At 44.8% G+C, this 22,767-nt stretch overlaps 2 pseudogenes; both read right to left on the bottom strand.

Annotated features, from left to right (window-relative positions):
- Positions 1 to 3,317: 3,317 nt before the first annotated feature.
- Positions 3,318 to 4,353, bottom strand: LOC140596500 (microtubule-associated protein RP/EB family member 1 pseudogene; annotated as a pseudogene).
- Positions 4,354 to 5,342: 989 nt separating this feature from the next.
- Positions 5,343 to 18,672, bottom strand: LOC140596494 (dnaJ homolog subfamily A member 1 pseudogene; annotated as a pseudogene).
- Between the last annotated feature and the right edge of the window lie 4,095 nt (positions 18,673 to 22,767).

Genomic DNA, 22,767 nt, shown 5'->3' with positions numbered 1-22,767 from the left:
TCTTCCAATTCTTCACATTAGTGCAGAGACAGCAACTTGCCCTTGTCTTGGAAAGTATCTCCTGACCAGTTCCAGATCCCTGACCACCGTAGTGACCCTGAGGCACATCTCTCCCTAGAGCATTCTCCTTGCATGTGCTTGAAGCACAGCCAGATTCTTAGCACCACCACCCCATCCCAAAAATCAGAGGTCCCTTGGCTTTTTGACATGGACCAAGTAGAGCTCTGACCTCTCACCAGCCAGAGGTGCTAGCTCCATGAACTAGGTCAGCTTGGGAAAGCCCTTGCCTAGAGCTGGGCTTAGTGGTCAGGGCTGCCTCTGGGACTCCTTCCCTACTGCCTACCCCTGGCCTCTAAGGATGTGGCTATTTCTGTCTGTCACTGTTCTGTCCTTGAGTAGAGGAGGTATACAGTACTAAGTCCATCTGCTTGTCTTTGGGTCTGTAACCAAAGATATCCTGGGATACAGGATGCCAGGAGCTTGGGGAAGATGTTCTTTCCAATGATCCTGCTCTGACTACAGTATTCCTAGGACAAACTCTCCTGAAGGGACTTTCTTAACCTGCCTGTTCTACAATCGTCCTGGGAGATGAAATTCTCTGTAGAACTAGAGAATAGACCTAGAAGTTTAAGGCTGACCCAATTTCCTGCATGTTGCTAGAGTTAGGGGTACCTCAATGATATCAAGGCGAGCCCTGGTTCTGCAGACCACTTGGTTCTATTGACCCAATCTGAACAGATTACTTCTGCTCTACCTCAAGTTCATGAATTCTCTTCTGTCCTCTCTATTCGAGTCCAGCCAGTGAGTTAGAACTTGGGAAAGTCCAATAGTTCTCCAACTGAAATGCACGTCTTCTATTTCGAGATTTTCTATTTTCCATTTGTTTCAAGTGTTCATAACTGTTCATTGGAGCATCTGACAACCCTTCTCTGATCGTTCTAATCTGTTCTCAGTGTTCACTTCTTGTCTGTCTTCCCCCTTCAAGCTGAAATTTTCCTGGCTCTCAGTAGGAGTAATTTTCGGCTGTATTGAGAAATCAGGCTTAAAATCCTGTTCTTATAAAACAGGCCTATGTCCCCATTTGAGCAGGTAGTTAATCAGCCCAGAATGTACATCACTTTCACGAGCTGTGGATCAAATGTCCATTCAAAAAAAACAAACAAACAAACAAACAAACAAACAAACAAAAAAAAAACAAAAACAAATGTCCATTCAGTTAAGCACCTGCAGAGCTCTCCTGGTCGGTCTCCAGGTGTGTTGCCCAGATGGCAAGACTCCAGTCATTCCCTCCATGTTAGCTGGAGGGGGAAGTGTGCTGCTGCCCCAGACTCCAGGAGGTGTCCCTCTCCTAATAACTGTAAAGGGAACAGCTTCTTCTGTGAACTCTGCTGTGGTAGTGCTCATTATGGTCAGAAAGGAGCTTGGGTTGTTTTCCTCTCACCAAGAATGGGCAGGTGCCAGTAAAGCACTCTTGTCCCATTGGGTGTCCTTGCCTCAGGCTTCTGGCTGGAGTTATTCCTTGGGGCTATTTCTTATCTGTGCCTGTTGGCATCTCCTGGCTGCAGACATCTGCAGCGCCCAGGCAAGGGCATCTAGGAGCTTAGAAGATCACCCAGGAAATTTTTTTTGCTGGTTTGTTGCTCATGTCTCAAGATCCCTAGCAAGTATGCTGACTTCTCTATTCTAGAATCTTCTGGCAGGGGACTTCTTCAGGGAATAGGTCACTTCCAGCCACCACTCTAAAATTAAGCTGCTGACAACAGGGACTACTCAAGACCATGAAAGAAGAGTGAATTTTGTTTTTTTTTTTTTTGAAATACAGAATTTTATCTAGAAACTGTTTAAAGTAGAAAAAAACCCTGTCAAGAAAGACCAGGTGGAAAATGGGTTCCCAATAAAATGGTATTTTAGGGCAACAAAAGTCTAAAAGGCCACAAAAGAGAAATAGCACCACTGTTATTTGAACAATGGCTAGTTACTTGCATTTTTTTGGCATTGTTAATCACTGAATCTGGGTTGTCCTCTGAATTCCACACAGAGCATGCACTACACAACAATTTTATCATAAAATATCTGCTTTCTACACACATTTTAGGACAAGCTACCACCAGGAACAAATCAACACAAATACATTGGGGGCTGAACAATCTCAGTAGTGGGTGACACACATTTTGCAGAATTCTGCCAAACAAAGGAACTGAATAGGCTAGGGGCAAAGCAATGAGGAAGAGTTAAGGAATGAAATATTTTAAATATTAATAATTAATTCAGACACGGTACTGTATCTTCTGCAAAAGAAAATGAACATTTAGCAACACGCTAACGAATTTTATCTCCAAAGAGATTAGTGCACTGGCAAAGTATTCCGATAACAGTGGAGGGTGGTGGACAGCAGGTACCGAGAACACCCAGCCTTGCAGATCCTAAGGTAGCAATGGCCTTCACTAGTCACTCCCTTTGCCAGAGGTCCAGAAAGACTTGCAGCGTGACCACCTGCCTGCTGAACTTACACTCTAAGCAGCAAACTTTAAGGAGCCAAAGAGGAGTCCCCAGTGGGCACAGGGAGCCGAGAAGAGAAACATGTTCAATGTAAACTTAAAAGACAGTAAAATGGGACATGAGCTCCATTCAAATCCCAGACATGTGGGCAAGTCCCCAAAAGTAGTTGTTAGATTTAGAAACTGGACACACCTCCTTTCCCAAAAACACAATACATAGAAATTTCAGGGATAACTGGAAAAATCGTCAGAGAAATGTTCAATGAAATTCAAGCTCTTCAACATCTCAGGGCTGAAGCGTGCCCTCTATTCATCCAGGCAACAATGCCTCTTGCTTCTTAGAGGAGGGATACGATTGGTCAAGGACACCAAATGGCTTTACAGAGCAACGTTTTAAACTTCCCTTTTGAGCCAATGTCTAGGTCTTTGAGGATTCAAGCAGCCCTGCAAGGCCTGTGAACAGCAGATTCCAAAGGTCCAGAGGTCTGGCCCTTCCTTCCCAGACACCTTGTCAAACATGTAACATCTCCTGTCATGGTACATTTTATATTTTGAAATATGGAAGCATATTTTAAATACTCTTAAGGCATTTATTTATTAAAACGTTCTCTGCCAAGATTTCACGTTAGCTTAAAATTCAAATCAGTCTTTACATTTCTCTACTGAGGACTCCACCTGAGTGTATAACATAAAAAGCACCTTCTCCAGCAGTGAGTGTTACCAGCATCCACACAGTGAGCCCCATGGTCAGCCTCTCTGTTCTCCAGGTGACCCAACTAGGTGTTAATACTGCTCTGCTACAGGGTAAAAGCTCCCAACTCAAACTCATTGGAAAAGGGGTGAAACTTCTGCAAAGTGCACTTTAAGAAGAAGTACTGTTTGCTCATGAAAAGAAACCAGTGAGTCCTCTAAGAATAATAAAATGGGATATTTTACAGTTAAGCACATGTTTTGGAGTGAAGAATTCGGATGTTGCTTTGCTGGTCCAGGCTGTTAATACTCTTCTTGTTCCTCCTGTGGGCCCCCTTCATCAGGTATCACAAAGCCTTCATCTGTGGCATAGAGAATGTCCACGATCCTCTGCAATACAGGGTTGTTTTCCCCTTCGTTCTCCTGGCAAATCAATTCAATGTTTCTTAGCTTTCCAAAGTAGAAATCTCTCTCTTTCTCCAAGTCTTCGACGGTAAGTTTCAATACATTGACCTGCTGCATCAATTCAGCTGCTTCATCATCCCCGTTGCCCACACCAGGATTCTTTCGCACCACACCCGGGCCAGCCTTAGGGGTTGCATTAGTTCTGTGTGTTGCAATGGGCCTCTGTGGAGCTGCACTGCTAGAGCTGAGAGGTTTCTTCAGTTTGTTCAGAACTGGAGCAACAAGGGAGGGAGCCACTGCAGTTTCTTGACCTTGTCTGGCAGCTACAGGGTCATAGTCTTTTCCATCATAGTTTGCATCAAAAAACTTCTTGAACCACTGAACAAATTCAAAATTGTCCTGAAACTTTCCTTTTAATAATTTGTCCACAGGAATTATTTTGTCAACACCCATTCTCTTAAAACCTGCTTGTAGTATTTTGAAGTTCTGGATGTATTCATGCTCTAGTGTAGCCTGGAATTTCACTTTCTTCAAGGCAATGGAGCCAGGGAATAGCATGTCCATAAACCGACAATAGGCAGCCCCTGAGCACAACTATTCAATCTTTGTCAGATTAAGCTGCAGAGACTCATTGATGCAGGCCAGCATATCATGTCGACTTAGGTTATCACTGGTGACGGACGTTGAGTATACGTTCACTGCCATCTTCGGCTCTCGGCGGGACCGCGTCCACTGCCTGTGCCCGGCTTCGATTCCGTCTTCGTCTTGTTCAAACCGCCCGACCCCTGAATTTGTTTTTTTAATATATACTTCCCAGAATCTCTCCTTACTCCTAACTATAGTTGGCAGCTAAGTATTATCAAAGTACAAAAACCTTTTGGTTTGCTTATCTTCATCCTTCTGGCCCCCATTCCCATCTTCTGACACTTAAGCAAAAACAAAGCTATCCTGAATGTTGTCTCAGACCATGACTACTGCTGTGAATATAACAGTTTTAATCTCCTATTCACCCATGGATGAGCAAGTAAACAATTACCACTGTACGGGGATATAATGAGATATCAGAAACTTGTCCTACATACAGCCTAGGTGAGGACACATGCCATGTGGGCCATATGGAACAGGGACAACCAGGAGTTGTAAAAGGCTGGCTCTGTAGTGACAAGGATGTGGGTGTCCTCTGGTTCCCATGGAAGATGTCTTAAGTTTTGTCTAATTCTATAAGCTAGCAGGGAATGGAAACCAGACACCTAGGGATAAGCAGAAGCTGTGCCTAGTCCCTTAACAAGAAGGGTTGTCTAGCTGGGGGGCCTCCTCCACAGGAGCAGAGTCTAGTGGGGAACTTGTAAGGCCATTCAAGGCCCTCTGATCTTCCCCAGGGAACAAGACAGTTCTTAACACAGGGTCTCTATTTTAGGCCTAAGCCACTCTGGAAGAACCATGGTCTTTACCCTTATGCTTCAGACCAATTAGTACCACCTCTAAACACTTCAGAAGGCAGACTTCCTTCTACAGATTTCCTCTAATACTTCAATTCCCCAATTCCCCTCCTATCATTAATACTACCTCCAGTTTTAAGCCTCTTGCAATAATCAGGACTGCTGCTGACTTCATTCCAACCCTATCAGCCAAAGCCAGTTCATCAGGAATATATGCTAGTGGTGGGCTAGGTTCGAAGGAATCAAATAGACCATTGCAGAAATGGAAGAATTTTTTTTTCCAACATGCTCTAATCCACTCAGAATCTTGCACACTGAAGTCATCATACATACAGGGCAAAGTCAGAGCTTTTATATTTGAGTTTATTCTTCATTTAACTTTTAAAACACTACTATAGTTGAATATTAAAACAAAAACAATAGCAAGTAGTGAGCTATGATTATAGTCCTTCACTCATCCACTACTGCATATAAAATGCCAGCAGCAGTGTTATTCACCAGCCCCATTAAGAAGTCTGACACTGAACACCACCCCTAGGATGATGTTCATCATCCTCATATGCTTCCCCATTGTAATGGTGCCGTCTTTCCTGATTGGGATCAAAGTCCACAAGTTCTACCTGGTCCATTTCATCAGTCTCTTCTACTTCCTTCCTCTCAGGTAGGAGTTTTTCCAGCAAAGAAAGTTTATCAGGAGAGAGAAAGCCGTTCTCGGGGAAGTTTACCTTAAATTCGATGATTAGGCGACCCTTCTCATATGGTCTATGATAAATTGGCATGCCTTCATTTAACACACACTTGATATCCCCATGCTTGACAATCTGACCTGGATGAGAGGTGATGACGATGGTTCGGTTGTCAAGAGTAGATATTGGCTTTTGAAAGCCACACAGGGCTTCAACCAGCTGTATATCCATACACATGAAAAGATCTTCTCCTCGTCGAGTAAAAACAGCATGGTCCTTCTGATCTAAAACAATGATAATATCTCCTGGTTCAAGTCCTGGTTCTTGGTCTCCCTCACCATGGAAGCAGAGGTCAAGATTGAGGCTAAGTCTGTGATAAACAATACTTGTACTCTCAAAATAGGATGTATCCAAATCGGGTACTACTGCTATGCAGATACCAGGCTTAAATCTGCCTGCCCCCCTGCTCCCTACTAATCCTCTATTGGGGCTGATTGTTAGACTTCCAGATATTTAAAATGCTCTCCCCTCCAGTAGACTGTCCTTCCCTAAGGATATCCAGAAGCCCCCAAATTAAGGCAAGTACGGGCTACTGGAAAACTTCTAAGACCGATACTTCCCTCCTGCATGATACACAAGCGTGGATTCCCATGATAAGAATAATACAAATGGAAGGTGGTCAGTAACTCCTCTCCTCCAAAAAAAAAAAAGCTACTTGTGACACCTGCTCTTGTCTAGAGGCCCAAAAATATAAATTCACTAGCTATAGTTGAGCAATTATACTTAGTTCTTAGTTGGGTAAAGAGGAATTGGAGCTAGTACAAATGCTTCTTGCTGGAACTAGAATATGGTCAAGAACAAGTCAATAGGTCAAAAACAAAAACCACCTGGCTTTCTAGAACTGACCCAGCTGTATTTTTGGACCAGTATTCAACATGAATAGCACTTAGTAACCTAGGTCCCTGGCTACTAGGTCTCTAAGAACTAACAAGCTCTGTTTCCAATAACTTTGTATTAGAGTTGGATGATGCTTTAAAGATTCTGGTTAGGATTCAACTGTACATCTGTTAAGTCAGATGATTCTACATCTTTGGCAATTAAGGAGTAGGAGTGACTTCAGTCTAACTACAGGCTACATTCCCAGGAAAGCTCTCTAATTGGAATTGCTACAATAGTTAAGATCTGGATGGTCTTATTTCTTCCGTTGACCAAGAGGCCAACAAGGGGGACAGGGATGGAAAGAAGACTTATAGTGCTGGTCTTCCTAGCAGTTCTATTGAATACCGGCAAACTTGTCACCCCACAACGATGGAATGAGGGCACTAAGATCTCTGTTGCCTACATGCAGATAAACTTCCAATGACCGAGTATCAGTAAGCAGCATGATTTTCCCCCTGAATCTTGTAGTTCTCTCCTGTTTCAATTTTTCCAGAAGATATTGAGAAATAGTCGGACAGGATGGATGGGTATTAAGCCTAAGACGAGGGCAAAAGAGCCATCGAACTTGGATCCAAGCCCAAAAATGCCTTAGGTCAAAGCATGCAGGTATTCTACACTCGCATCTGTTTGGCCACTGACTGTTGAATACTAAAGGGAGGATTGTGGGGGGAAAGTGGCTCAAATGAAGCAAATTCTGCAAGAGCTGGTAGCTGAAATGACTTAGGGTCTTGCTGCTCACCTGTAGCAAATGAGGCTATGTAAAAGGACCTCTATATCCATGGTGATACTTGAGTTCATGGAGCTGACCAGTCTGTACTGGCTAGGGAACAGATTCTTAGGAGTTTTTAGCTTGAGAAAATCCAGGATGACTGGCGATACCTACTCCATCTTTCTCCAAAACCAGCCAACCCAAATACCCAGCTTTATTTTGTGTTGTCTCAGTTTATGGTCTCAAGATTAAATTTGTACAAGAGGACTTAGCTGAACTAGTAAGATACATTAGGACATGCTGAAGTAGTATGATGGGCCGAGACCAGGGAAGGTCCGAGGTGCAGGTCCTCTGTTAGACCCAGACACCCTCAGGAATGGCCAGGCCTTGGAGTAATAGCTCCTGTTAAATTTACAAGGTTAAAGGGATAGAAATATTGGTGAAGGTCAAGACCCTTCTGCCAATAGATTTAGTCAAAATGAAAGCGAGAGGTTGTATGAAATAATAAATGATCCAGAAAGAATGTAAATTCTACTCTTGGTCTTCAATGTCCTGAGCTGTACACAGGACAGAAAAGGGAAGAGAGCAGACTTGAAGGGAGATCTCTGGGGTAGTGAGGACTTTGTGATCAGGATTTGGGTTATTGGCACAGGCACTTCCAACATGGCTTAAATGGCACCCTTGTGATGAGATGCACAGATCTTAAGTGCCTTTTCTTTCAAAGGGAAGAAGCTGTAAACCAATATCGAACTAGAACATGCATATTAACTACTCTATGTACTTAGGGCAAACGCAGCTGACGCCTGTAACAAATACATCAAAAACAAAGCAAATACCAAAATGGTAACTGTAGTGACTAAGTGGTGCAGCACTATAAAACTTCAACTTTTCAATACGCTTAAGTTTTTTCCTAATGTGGGGTAGGGGAGTAGGTAAAAACGTACCTGGAAGCCTGAAAGTCAAAAGCTGATAGCTTAACTCCTCACACATTAGCGTTTATTCACTTACAGAAAAACAAGATCTCACGGGCCATCCCATAGTTCTTTTCCAACTGATTGTATTAAGCCATACTTTGCTATCCTACTGAAAACAGGGAATTCATTTGTGTACAAGAAAACCCTAATCCTCAATCATCATAGGAACTTCTAGATAAAAGAGCCATTTGGTAAGTACTTTAAGACCTTGTGTCTCAACTCTCAGACCTATAGGCAGTTACTCCCAAACAGCACCTTACTCACATGGACATTGTAGGTTAAGTCTCAAATTAAACCTAAATTAAGACTAACCACTCCAACTGAAAATCCATCTGTAGGATTCACTTAGTTGATCTGGACTTAAGTATAACTTTGTCTTGGGAACAGATCATTTTTTCCCCCCAAACTTCTAAAGTGTTTTCTCAGAGCCTCTCAACTGATCATAATACTCTTCAGAAACTCAAAATTCCAAATTTAGTATAACATCATGAAACAGAACTATCATAGGCTCATTATGCCCAGGATGCAGAAAGTTCCTATAATTCTATGTTCTGGCTTTTTTTTTTTTCTGTAAACCTCTCAGATGTGATTATGCTGCTAATTTGTAGCAAAAAGGAAAACTTGGTATAGTGCTAAACAAAATAACTGACTCGTATATGTCCCGGTAGAATTTGGTATTGTGAAACGGTGAACTGAAAGTCCAGATTGCCGAAAGAGAAATGCTGGAGAATGCTAAAGAGACCGGAAGTAAAAAATCAGGGGTGAGTGGGCTAGTGGGGGTATGCGGCCAGGCAGGCCCTTGGGTACAGGGCCCAAAATAAGGGCTCCACCAGCATGGCTGAGGTGGTGGTCTACCATGATGCTCCTATCTTTCTAACGTTAACTGGGTCTCCTGTATCTTGGAGGCTTTTTGCCTGAGTTCTGACTAGTGTTGAAAGAAATCAGTTCACATATAAAAATAGACCCTTCATGTGTGGTTCTGGATGAACCTGGGGGTCCTGGTTTCCTCACAGCTTGGAGAAACCTCCAAGAAGTCTCCAATATGAGAAAACCTCAGAGCCAGTAGGAGACCTGAGTGTTCATCTCCATAATTCATGTTCATTCCTAAATAAATGGTGATATTTCTAGGGCTTCTGAAATGCCTGTACATCCTCCATAGTCCTGCTAGGGCTTGAGGCTGAGAAACAGAAGATCTAGGCATTCTCTGGTTCAATGAAATATTCAGGGGCTAAATATTCAACTACCCTCCCCCCCCCAAAGCCTGGCTCTTGCTCTCAGGCTAGGGTCTAAGAGGCTCCTGACACAGCCAGGATTAGACTGAGCCTAAATCTTGCACTGATTAGGCAGTGTTAGCCCCTGGGACAGGGAGGGAGAAGGAACATGTGAATGGCCAGTCTGGCTGCAGGAACACCATTCCTGAGGCTCTATGTCCACATGAAGCACCTCTACCTATGGTTACCAAAACCCAAGTGCCTCATCCTGGCAAGGAAGCCCGCCACATGGTTATGAAGCACCAAACATCATAAAAACTGGGCTCCTCCCAGGAGTTCGAATTCTCCGTGGTGGAGCAGGCCCCAGGATCCTTAATTCCTACTCCTGGGAATCCTCTGGCCTTGATGTGCAGCTGAGCTCAAAGGCAGCATCTCCTGTAGAAGTTGCAGCAGGCTTTCCTGGAGCATAGTACTGAATCTCACCTGTCCCAGATTCCTTGGGTGGGACCATCTTGGCTTCCTTGGTGGTGCCTTCACAGCCGAGAAACTGGGCCACTCTTCTCATAAGAGTTATCAGGTTTCTATGGTATGGTCCAGGAGAAGATAAAGCAGGGGAACCAGAACTGGTCTCTACCAAAAACAGCTAGCCGTCTAAACATGTGGCTCTAGGAGCCAGGATAGTTCACATAGGACCGGATAGTGAAGCTGCTTGATCTAAAGGGGCTTAAATTAAGATGGAATGAAGGAGCTTGTCAACGTGGAGTCCCTTTCTTGGAATATACTCTAAGACCTCCAGGACAGTAGAAACTCACCAGGCAGAACCTTACTCCACAAATTTCCTAGAGGTTCTAAATGAAATACTGGAGTTACCTTGGCAGCACAGAAAGGGGCGATGGGGCCCAGTGAAGTGGGCATGCTGGGGAGAATCTATTACAGGAGTCCAGAAATTGAATGGGAGATCCTGCACTTGTGAAGGCTATTGGGGACCCACTAGTGAGTGGGACATGGCAACCCTAAGTTCACTTCCTACAGGACTAGGTTAAAGGCAGGGGAAGTGTTCATGGAATTTGGCTCCCTAATTAGCAATGGGGATTATTCCACACCCTTATAGTGACCCAAGCAAAGTGGTCAGAGCAGTTGACTATTGTAGTCAAGGAACCATGACTTTCAAAGAACTGTAGAAATGATTGAGAACATGTCCGATATTAAGCAGCACGTTTGGCTGAATATTAGGATCAAAAGATTAAAGGGTAAGGGACATAATACTCAAGCCTAACTCCTGAGCCTGATCACCATATGCATTCAGTTTTCCAAGACTGTCTAAACTTGTTCTGTCCATACTACAGAAGGACTGTCAACATAATTGTTTTTTTTTTCCCTTCAGGATGCCCAGCCAGTTCAGTGTCATGTTGACCATGCGGAGTAAGAAGAGGCTAGTATATAGGAGGCCTTGGTAAAACACATGTATCTCAGAGGGTAGGAGACAAACTCCAATTCTTCTGGAAATAAGTTCCCAAAATCTTGTAGAATTCAAGAGCTTAAGGTACACTGGGGCATCCCTTTGTAGGAAAAGAAATTGTGGCATCTTGCATCTACAACTGCAAAGAATCCCAGTGCCTGACAGGTGCCATGAGGGTTCTAGAGGCTATACTCTAGATCTAGGCATGTACTGTTCTAACCCACATACTCAATGACCTGGAAGAAGCTGTCAGCTTTGTTTGCGGTTGAGAGCTGAAAAGGGCTCTACAACACGTCCAGGCTGTGGAGCAAATGGCCTTGACATGAAACTTGAGCTGCATAATCCAGCAAACCTCAGGGCTGGTAGAGAGCTCGATGAGGAAAAAGGTGCACAGTGGCACTCATAGCACACCGTCCAGAGAAAATCAGATTGTGGGTTCCCAAGATCCTACCTAAAGGTATGCCATGTGCATATAGCCCCACAGAGAATGGTCCTAATGAAGCAAAACATTAGCCTGCTGTTTAAGCAGTTGAAGCAATAGTTTAGCAATGATCTGTGAGGATGGGTGCCATCCTTGAGGATTGAGAACCCTGAACAGAACTCTTCTGTGGTGGTCTATCCCAATAAAGAGAACATGGGTCTAGAAACCAAAGTGTAGAAGTAGGTGTGGTGATAATACTACCATTGCCACTGACCCATGGGGGACTTTGTGTTTACTATCTCAAACTTGGCTCTGCAGGGTTAGAGGCCTAGTTCCAAGAGAAGAGCTTGGGGGAAAGGATAGGAGGGAGGGCTCATTCTTGCCAGGGGACACAGCAAGGGTCCCATTGAATCCTAGGATATGACTGCAGCCCAGACAACTTGGATTCCTGGTATCCAGGACCCACAGGCAGGAAAAGTCATGACTGCAGCAGGGGTGGCTGACTCTGGCTGATCAGGTGAAGGTGTGGAGCTGCCAGTATACGAGGAGGGCAATGGGCAAAGTATGGTAGCCCAGTGATCTACTTGGACAACTGTATTCCCTTTCCCAGGTGTGACTATGAATGGACAAGTTTTGCAACCCAACCTGAGAAGAAGAAGTCTACTGGGGACTCCTCCTCAGGAATGAGGATTAATTCTCCCCTAAACCAGTGAGGGTAGCAAAGGTGGTGACTGAGGGTCAGGGGAATCTTTGGAGATGGGAGAAGACAAGGTCCTGGGACCAAATGCAGTGACACTGGCTATGCATCATATTGCTAGCCCTTTCCTCCCTTTCCTGAGCTCAGGAAGAAGGGGCCTACCAGGGCCTAGGAAGAGCTGTTCCCCCAAAACTCAGACCAAAGAGGTGTCACTCTGCCCTCTGCTTGATAGGTTTCAGACAATGGCCAACGTGACTCCAATTCCTGACCGTCCGCAAGTTCTCCAGAAATGCTCCTTTCTTCCTTGGAAGGGCATTGATCCACTCTAAGAAATCTGGAAGCTCAGGGCAGCCCGGGTGGCTCAGCGGTTTAGCGATGCCTTCAGCCCAGGGCCTGATCATGGAGACCTGGAATCGAGTCCCACCTCAGGCTCCCTGCATGGAGCCTGCTTCTCCCTTTCCCTCTGTATCTCTCTCTCATTAATAAATATTAAAAAAAAAAAAACCTGGAGGCTCTAACTCCCCTCACAGCAAGGGGTCTATCCCCCGCCTGATCACAGAAAACATGCCAACCTGCTCACAAATGGAGTCTTAACACAGTATTTAGTAGGATGTAGGCCAATATTTCTTGGAGAGGCTCAGAGGTGCTTGCGCTGAAAGATGATTCAGTGGCCTTGGAAATGAAGTAGATTGGAATTTTGAAGGATTGTATACTCAAAGCAAAAGTCAAATAGGTCAGCTTACCAGACTTAGAGTTGCTTTTCTCAGACATCCCAGAACTTGAAAAGCTGTTTTCCTGTGGCATCTGTGCATCTGATCACAGGCACAGCCATAATAGGAATCAATTATGGAAGCTACCAGTAAGTAGACTTGTAAGTAGACTTGTTCTTTCTCAGGACCGTAGTCCAAGGAAAACCTCCTAAATCCTTTCTTACCTGAATTTTTACTGGTATTAAACATGAGCCCAAAGAAAATAGCACATGCCTCAATATGGGTAGCCCTTACAATGGGAGAGGAATGTCCCCTCTGATCATTAGACACTTCGTGGGAGCAGGTGTTCAAGAACTCCCCTGCCTCTAGTGGAGGGTGGAATTTCCCGACACTTGCATTGCCAGATCTCCTTGTCCTAAAATAATCCATATATCAAGATCATTGGGAACAAGTGATTCTCAGGGTCCAAGCCCTTCAGAGAGAAAAGGACCAGTGGAAGTTAATACTAGGATGTTGGCAGGAGGCTTCTTGAAGGAAATTAAAATGGAGACTTGACATTGTACATCCTATGTGTCAAATACACAACAGCATGTACTTAGGTCATAGAGGGTCTTCACTACCCTAAAAATGCTATTCCACCAAGAGTAGACCCCTGAAGTAAACTATGAACTCTTAATGAACCTAAAACATCCCCAGATATTACAATATTGTAAATAAGATATTACAACTTTATTGGATGTGGATATTACAGCCCTATTGGAGGATGCTGATAATGGAGGTACCTATGCACCTGTGGGGCAGGAGGTATATGGAAAAATCTCTACCTTCCTCTGTTTTGTTCTAGGTCTTGAAATCCCACATTCCTCTTTGGATCCAGGGCCCTGTCTCACTCCCACTACCTCTGACTGGGGCATCTCTCCTTGCAGTTCAAGTCTCCACATGGCATCTTTCATGACCACCCCCTAAGTTCTCCAGAATCCCATGCCAGGGAGTGTCAAGTCTTCCAAAGCTAGACCCATGTCTGTGAGTGTACTGCCAGCACATCAGTTGCTCACTTTAGGAAGCAGGGTTAACTCCCTTTCGAAAAGAAAGCTGTTTCATGGGCAATTCCCAGTGTGAACACTTCTACTTTAATGGAACAGCTTATTCTAAGGATACAGAGTGTGTTGGTGATAATCTTGTACACACTTCAGAATTTTTTTTGGCCCTCAAGTGCCAAGCTGGCCTGTTAAGTTCCTCCCACCCCCCCACCCCCAAGCTGGCCAGTTGAAGGTTGACCTACTTTCACAGCTAGTTGAAACCCTATGACATGTGGTGTAGTATTTGGGTTCTCCTTTTTTCCTTTTTTTTTTTTTTAAGATTTTATTTGGGCAGCCCCTGTGGCTCGGCCATTTAGTGCCACCTTTGGCCCGAGGTGGAATCCTGGAGACCCAGGATCGAGTCCCGCATCAGGTTCCCTACATGGAGCCTACTTCTCCCTCTGCCTGTATCTCTCTCATGAATAAAATATTTTTTAATATTTCTATTCACGAGAGAAAGGCAGAGACACAGGCGGAACAGGTCTCTGTTCAATGGACTAAAAGTATAATCTTTGTAACACTTCTGGTCCCAGTGAACAGACCTGCTAAGCATCACCTAGGTCAGCTTGTAGTTCCTGACCAGATAGCCAGAGGAGTGTATGGCCTCCCATCACTTCATTTCCTCCTCCACTTCCTCCCCCTAGCAGGGCCCAGTCACAGTACAGATCTGGCCACTTCAACCAAATGGGGGACTTCCAGGGCACGGCCACTGGAGGTCCAGTGTGGGGTAGAGCTGCAAAATCACTGGCAAGGGCTGCCTATGAAGAATACACCGTCCAATCAAATGGTGGGATGACTCCTGAAATCACTGACCACTGGAGCCTGTCAGACAAGTATTCCCCTTTAAGGTAAACCTTAAGGATGCAAGGCCTATACTTCATAGCTGCCCTAGCCCTCACCTGTCCTACTGAAGTCCACCTCACATGTGTAGAGGAACAGCTTCCCAGTCCCTAGTGGGCAAACTTAGAAGTGGGAGACTGGAAGAAAGAACTAGTGCCCATCACTGCAGGCAGTCTCCGGGGGCTACTGGCACTCACTTTTACTCCTCCACTATCCATCCTAAATTCTCTTTACCAACCCACACCTTCCCTGGTCTCAGTGACTAACTTGATGATATGACTCAAACTCTCATTCCTGAGGGGTCTGAGTGCCTGATACTCCTCCCTTCTCAGGCTGGTGTTGCTGTACTAGTCATTCTTTCACTCAAGTGGGACAACATGTCCAAGAGGACTACTCCATGCCCTAGATCCCCTCCTGCTGCCTGATATCAAAGAAGCCCTATTGCATTTTGATGATCAGGGCCAATGCTCCTACCAGAATAGTGGCCCTTTTTGTCTGCTGGTTTCGGACACAAGGAACCCAAGATCCCCAGTAACAGTTAAGATTGGAAGGTCAACAGGATCCTATGGCAAGAGTGTGCTATTCTTGAACAGAATCTATTATAGAAGAAGCAAGAGTTGCAGGGACAGGAAGCACGAAGTCCCCAGCGAGTCAGTTATGGCAAAGGGGGGAGGTGCTCTGCTATTTCAACCTCTTGGTTTCTATACCCATGTGTCCCTTCCCCTAGGGACCTAGCCCCTTAGAGACCTCTGTTTGCATGCATCCAGGAGGATACCTGTCCTTGCAGAGGGTTGCCTCTGAGCTAGTGCTATAGCTATGTCTTCAGGAAGCTGTTCCAATGCTCTATCAGACCAGCACCCCCTGAAAGGCCTAGCATAAGCTTCAGCCACTAGATTCCAGGATTGTCTCCTCAGCATCTTCCACCAGAGAGGAAACCTTAGAGCCAACCCCCCAAGGTAGCTCACAATATCTCAATATTGTGCATAAGATAGTGACCCTTTTTCTAAGGAACCATTCTGCCAGGCCGTGGTCCCTTCTAACTTTTGTTAACTGTGTCCAGTGTCCTAGGGCTGAGTTATAAATGGATTCCAGAAAGGCCATGGCACAGCTTCTTGGACTGGAGAACCTGAAGACTGCTAGAAAGTGGTAGAGCTCTATCATTGGTGGTCCTGAATCCCACCGTCTCTCCTGGTATCAGGGTCTCTGACATGTCACCATGTTGTCACCAGAACTCCTTGTTTGGCCTCTGTTAGCCTGAACCCGAGGTCTTGCCACATATACCCTCACCTCTGCCCCCACCACATGCTCCAATCTGTGTTTGGTGGCTCTTAAGCAAGAGGTACTTTTCCCCCATGTCCTGTGACAAAAATCCCAAAGGTTCACAGCTAGCTCCTTGCTCAGCTGCAGACCTACTCTGCAAATATATCCAAGTGAGTATGACCTTGGCCAACTTTGGGTATCCTTCAAGGACAAAATGTCCTTGTCTGTCCTTGACCCTTGATTTGATTTTTTTTATAAAAATAGTGACACATCTTCCCATTGCCAAGTAACATCGAGGGATGGGAAAGCACAAGTTTTTAGAGCTTTGAATGAAAGACCTTTGTACTGCAGGCCAAAGGAAATTATCTTAGATCCCAAAGGGTGTTGTGTTCCCAGGCTGGTTTTTTTTTTTTTTTTTTTTTTTTTTTTTTTTTTTTTTTACACGATGTCCCCAGTGGATTCTGATTTGGACGGATCCAATTGTTATGTTGATGGGCATCTGATTTGGGAACAGTAGGAGAGGGGCCTGATGGTGTCATCAGCTCTGAAAGTCCTTGGTCTTGTAATCACAAGATGGTTCTAGGAGGCTAGAAGTAGCTCCTCTACTTCCAACTAAGCCTGGGCGAGAGATTCCTTCATAGGATATAGCAATACTAACCTGGTTGATAGTAAGGAGGTCATGAGGGAAAGGCTACCAGGCCACACTGGTGACTAAAGCTGCCATGGATAGGGGCAAGTTCATGTGCATGAAGAATTAAAAGCCCAGGAGTACTGGTTCCAGGATGAGAAGGACTATCCTGGGAATGGTTCTGATAGCTTCCCAAACTGACTTCTCTACCAGTGCGTCTTGGCCACAGCCTCTAACTGCTGCTTGAACTTATAGACCATATCCCCCTCCAAATCAAATGGTGCAAAGGGCCCTATCTCAAATGAAGTAAACCATCTGGTGGAACAAATGCTTCTAGGTCTTGAAGTAATGGAAAAATGCTGCCAAGGATGAAACCTGATGGGGCTCTTCTGAGAGCTGCTCCCTGCACAGGGGCAGTATCCTTAACTGATGCTCCTCTGCAGTCCTCACCAGCACTAGAGCTCTGGGATTGCTTGAAGTACCTTGAATCTGACCACTGCTGTGAGGGTGAAGTAGAGGGGCAACCTGTCTGGAGGGGAAAGGTTCCCCCCCACACATTTGAAACTGGACACTTAGGCTCCTGAGGTACAGGCTTGACCCAGTTGTGCTGTGAGGCCCCCCTCTCCCTTTTCTGCCTTACATAACCAGTAAGAAGGGGACCCCAGGATGTTTCTGACCCTTTGTGAGCCTGGCCCGCTCTTCTAGAGGCCCTGGATTTGACACTAACCATGTTTGATAGGAGTTGAAGAAAATGATTCAGTCTTTTGTGACTAATGGTTTTTCTTCAAACCATCCCACCTGCTTTCAGTTTCTGATGGGTTCCTTTGTGCTGATGGAGATGTAGGAGAGGAGCTTATCCTTTGTAACAAAAGACTAAGTGATCTCTCATTTACTCAAAATCAATGTTTTCTTAATGTGTCTGAAGTTTCTGATGCAACTGTATATTATAGGCTATAACTCCTATTTCCAGTATACAATGCTACTAATAAAAACAGAACCTGAATATATTAAGATGTTCCCAGTGCTCAGTGCTCCATGAGCTACCAGAATATGGACCAGTCTGGAAGCACGGAGTGCCCAGCCAAAGGATAGATCTTGCTTCCTACTGCATCATTGGCACTTCACTTCACCCCTTGTCATCTCCCCAGTTCCCAACAAAGCTTGAGGGGCAGGAAGGCAAAGCTTGAGGATGTCTCCTCCTACCTCAAAACCCTCTCAGTTCAAATTCCTCCCCTCTCAGGAGGAAGAGAGCAGACCTTAAGAGGTGTGACTTCCCAGGAACATGGAGAAAGGCTTTCAGACTTTATTGGGCCCTAGAGAAGTGGAACTGTACATTTTGAGATCCTCTGTAGGAAGTTAGGCTGGGCATCTTTACCTAGCATGCCATGACTTCCTTCCCAATCATGTAAGGGGTGGGGGGGGGAAATGTCACAGGACTCCAGGGTTGGGCTGTGGAGTGAGGTGGTCCAGCTTCCAGTATAACTGACAGGGAGCCACAGTGAATAGCTAGTTGGGGCCCAGTCTAGTGGTGGTTCAGAAAGCCGGAAGACCTAGATGAGACTCCACACCTGTTCTCAGGGCTCCGCTGGGAGTATTATTGGAAACAATTGGTTTCTTGACTGCTAAGAAACCTAATTCAAGACCAGGTACTGGGGAGGAATCCTTGGCTTGGGACTATAACAATGGTGTAATTCGGTGTGTTGGCTCCAGGCTTAGCACTGTGGGTCAAGCCCACATTGAGTTTCTTTGCTGAGGTTGGTTGGGTGCATGGCTGAATTTTCATGCAGCCCCAGCCAGGTCTCTTAATATCCATCACCTGTAGGACAGAGCCCAGGCAGGCTTGCTTTTTAAAACTAGAAGGCACATTGAATTCTATGTCGAATACAGCATTCCAGAAAAGTCTTTCGGGGGCTATCCCCTCACCAATGCTTCTGGATGTTTTTAGAATATAGACTCTCCTGGTCTTTCACCTTAATGTTCTTGTCAGTTTTCTTGACAACCCCTGGGTTGGAACTTCTGTTCCTCATGGCTCTAGGTGAGTCTTTTGACTCCTCTTAAATCCGGAGGCCAGAGCACCACAGGACTTCAAGGAGAACCTTCTGTGGGTTGTGGAATATCCAAGTTCCTACCAGGTCATCGTGGACTTCTCCACGAAGGGCTGAGGTGCCACTTGTTTTCCTGTACTTCAAGTTTGAGTCTGATCCTCCTGCTTCTTCCTTGCCCGGGTTCTGCTCTCCTTTAGATACACTCCCCTGATCTGTACCCTCACCCTCTGTGCTGCTGCTTCATCTCCTTTGCTGGCTCCTTTTTCTACCATGTTCTCCTTAACAGTTCTGTTCCATGGGACTCTAAACTGTTTATCCTGAGAATTCTCTCCAGGATGACAAACGAAAGCCCCGGTGACCTAATACCTCTAGATCTCTTTTCCACCTTGCAAATGACCAGCCTGAACAGAGCTTCAGACCCAGGTATATTCATCTACCTGTTTCATGATCTCTCCCATCACAAAATGGATCTTGTGTGCATTCTCTCCAAACCTATCTTCCCTTTCTGATAGCATTCTGCACCTAGATGGCCAGGTCGGAACCACTCTGCTGGATTCGTCTCTCTACCTAGCCATGCACCTAAATCTAATCCGAGTCTGGATTCTAATCCTCTAGAGTTTGGATTTAAGCAACAGGTGAAAGATTGGTTTGAATTAGTCTTCATCTCTTTCTCCCTGTTCACTACAGCAGCATTCTAACTTAATCCTCCTTTTTAAGCTTACCTCCTTCCAACACTTAATTCTACATAGTCTTACCTATATTCCACTTAATTGCCTTATATTTGTCATGTTTCTAATGTTGAGCAACAATACAGGGCAGGGCACAAAAGCAAGGGCTGTTTTCTTAGGAAACTGGTCCTCCAAGCTCTCTGGCTGTCTCCCTAACAGCTCTCCTGCCCTTACTGCTGCTACTTGCTCATCCTAAGGGGATGACAGGCAGGGCTGCTGGAATGCGAGCCTCTCAGGGGATCCGGAGACTAAATAAGGGGCCTGCCAGAGCTTTGCCCCTTTGAAGAGCCTTATTTTCTTCTGGAAGCTTCCTATGTCCTTCAGAAAGGGATCTTGAGAATGGAGTATCTCCAATTCAGGAAGCCAGGGAGAGAATTGGGTTACAGATTAAAAAAGATAGGGCAAGGAAGAGCAGCAGCAGAGGGACAGAGGGATTTGACCTCACCATGGAAACCAGTGCCTGGTAGGGAGCTTGGGGAAGCAGTGGAGGGCTGCTAAATACTGGAGGGGTGGAGCCTTGTGCACATGTGGGAGAGCCAAGCAGTGAAACTCTTCATACTCCTTGTTGAACTCCCTAATTTCTACTTTAACCTGGCAATTGTTAGACAGCCGAGCCTTGTGTAGTTCTCCATTGATTATGAGCAGTCCTGTGGATCCCTAAATGGGGAAATACAGTATGGTCTTTAATTAGCAACTCTATTTCCTCCTCAAAGTGAGGGGAAAATAGCTGCCCTTGCAGTGCCCATAGAGAGCCAGGCTCTGTCCTAGAATGTTAAATCAATAGTTCTTGTGGTCTCTGAGGATTAAACGGTGATGGGTAGAGATGCTCTCTTCATTAACTAGTAGAGCTCTATGTAAAGCTTCAGTGTATCACTTGATTCAAATAAACCCATATTGGACAGATTTTTCCAGGGACTGAAAAAGGCAAGATGCTTCCAGTAAAACAAAGTATAAAATTCCTGATGCTGGTTCTTAGCTGTAACTGAATAAACATGAAGCTTGTCTCTAGATCCCTCTAGAGAGATCTCATTAACTATGCGTGGGATGCAAGAGGTGGATGGAGCCTCCAGTATAACCTAAGAGACCGTCAGTAGCTCCTGCTGATCCCAGGAAACCTGAAAGTAAACTTCATAAATATGTTCATAAAGCACTGTCTTAGTACTGAAGTCTAGTACCCAATCTCTACTATAGACAGTATTTGCTTATGCAACTTAAGTAAACATCAGCTCACTAAGACTCAATCTTACAAATGGAATTCTGGTTAGTCCATCTTTTTTTCTTAAGATGTTTCAGTAGGATTCATGGTGATGGTAGTACTGTGGTCCTAGACAACTTGTGTATGAGGAGGTAATGTAGAAGATCTCTCTACTCAAAAGTATACAGAAGCCATCCTCCCACTTCAGGCGGAGTAAATGGGCTTGGTGCTTGACTTGCTCAAAGCAACACAACTAGTTACTGGTGCAGAAGGAATGGGGTATGCAGCCTCCCAATTAGGCTGAAGGCCTTTACTACCTGATGCTGGGGATCAAGAATTGAACTGTGCCTTAGATTTACCACAGACCTGGTACATTTGGGCTAACCTCCCAGATTGTGATGCTAGGTTTCCTGCACCTGTATACAAGGATGACCTCCTGGGGTTTTATCAAGTCTCTTCCATGGATGATAGAGTAGATATGGAGGATACTAAGTGAAAGCTAATAATGTGATGGGCATCCTGCTGGAATGCTAACTGAACTCGTGGGAAATGCCACTAACTAGACTTGCTGTGTTCAGGTTCTCTGGGGAAACGAGATAAATCAGATAAAAAGCTGGATCATGCAATTGTGTGGAGGTGGACAAGTCCCAAAATCTGCAGGGTGACTTGGTAAGCTATATACCCATGAGAGCTAATCATGTGGTTCCCATCCATAAGGCCATGAGGCTCAAGATCCAAGAAGAGCCAATGTTCCAGTCAGTCCAAAACCAGAAAAACTGACATCCGTGTGAAGGCAAGGCAGGAAGAATTATCTCCCGGAGAGGGTCAGTCTTTTATACTCAGGTCTTTAACAGCCCTCTTTAGTGTGAATGGCCCTCATCCACTCTGCTTTACTTATTCCACCAATTTGTGTTAATCTCCAGAAATGCTTACAGTTACCCCCCAGAATACTTGACCAAATATCTAGGCACCCAGTGACCCAAATAAGTGAACATAGGTAGCCATCACCCATGCCAAGTCTAAATACTCTAGATGAGGCCTTGTGTTCCTAGTTAAATTTGAACTACAGCAGTAGAAAATGGCCTGTAAGGAAAAATCTTAGAGATGATCCACTTAGGTAAGAGGATACTATCATATATACTAAAGCCCTCTCTCATGGAGTAGAAAATGCTATGGTCTAACACCTTGCCTGTAGCTTGATTGGAGGACATTCTTAAAACTCCTTTTTTGATGGTCACAGCCTGGGTCCTGTTCTGGTTTCATGGTCTTTGCAACTAGCACTTTAGAATTCAGTGTCCATAAGGGTGATATCAGGAGATGTTTGCCAAACTGGTGGTTCTCAAACAATAGTATACGACCCTCTGCCTGTATGCCACAGTCTCCCTCCTACTCCATAAGATGGGTTAATGTGACTCTTGAATAAGACAACCATATTTAAAGGCTTTAGCATCCTTATTCTGAAATGTTGAAGAGGTGGTACTATTAGTCTTATCAAAAAAGTCTATAACCCAGTGTCCTCCCAAATTAAAAACATTTTGGCTTTGAAACCTGTCTCAGGCCACTTAAGAATATATAGGTCTCTAGGAATTTTCCAGTAACATCCAGGCTTTTCTGTGAGGTCAGTCTAGTATAATATGCCGTTTTATAGGGTTGGTGGTGCTAATGGACTCCTAAGGTTGTTTTCAGGGTGAATGAGTAGACCAATACATTTTGGGGAGAGACCAAGCTTGGCCCTAAGGGTAGTTTCTGCCACTATGATAGATGGCACTGAATACCTTTGCTTATAAAATGCAGCATTGGGAAGAACAAAAACAATACAAGGATCAGTGCTAGGAACAGTAAAAATTGTTTTCTATAGGAGCTTTAGTCTGATTGTCACATGACCTTTAAGAATGAGCACACTAATGTAAGACCACGACAACTGACTTTCTGATCACTTAAGCATCTAATCCAAGAATGAGCCATTGGGCTTCAAACATGAATGATCGTGTCTAGAGTTTACTTCCTATAGGGAATAGCTTATACCAGCCCCTCAAGTAGGTGAGGGGGACTGGGTATGTATGTGCTGAAACAAAGGCAAACACTGGAGGCCTTCAGCTGAAGCTTTCAACACTACCTTCCCTGGCCATCAGCTTAGCTGTGTGGCTGTTACCA

This window comes from Vulpes vulpes, unplaced genomic scaffold, assembly GCF_048418805.1.
Source record: "Vulpes vulpes isolate BD-2025 unplaced genomic scaffold, VulVul3 Bu000000700, whole genome shotgun sequence".
NCBI lineage: Eukaryota > Metazoa > Chordata > Mammalia > Carnivora > Canidae > Vulpes > Vulpes vulpes.
Note: the sequence above shows the minus strand (reverse complement) of the source record. Positions and strands in the feature narration are given on the sequence as shown.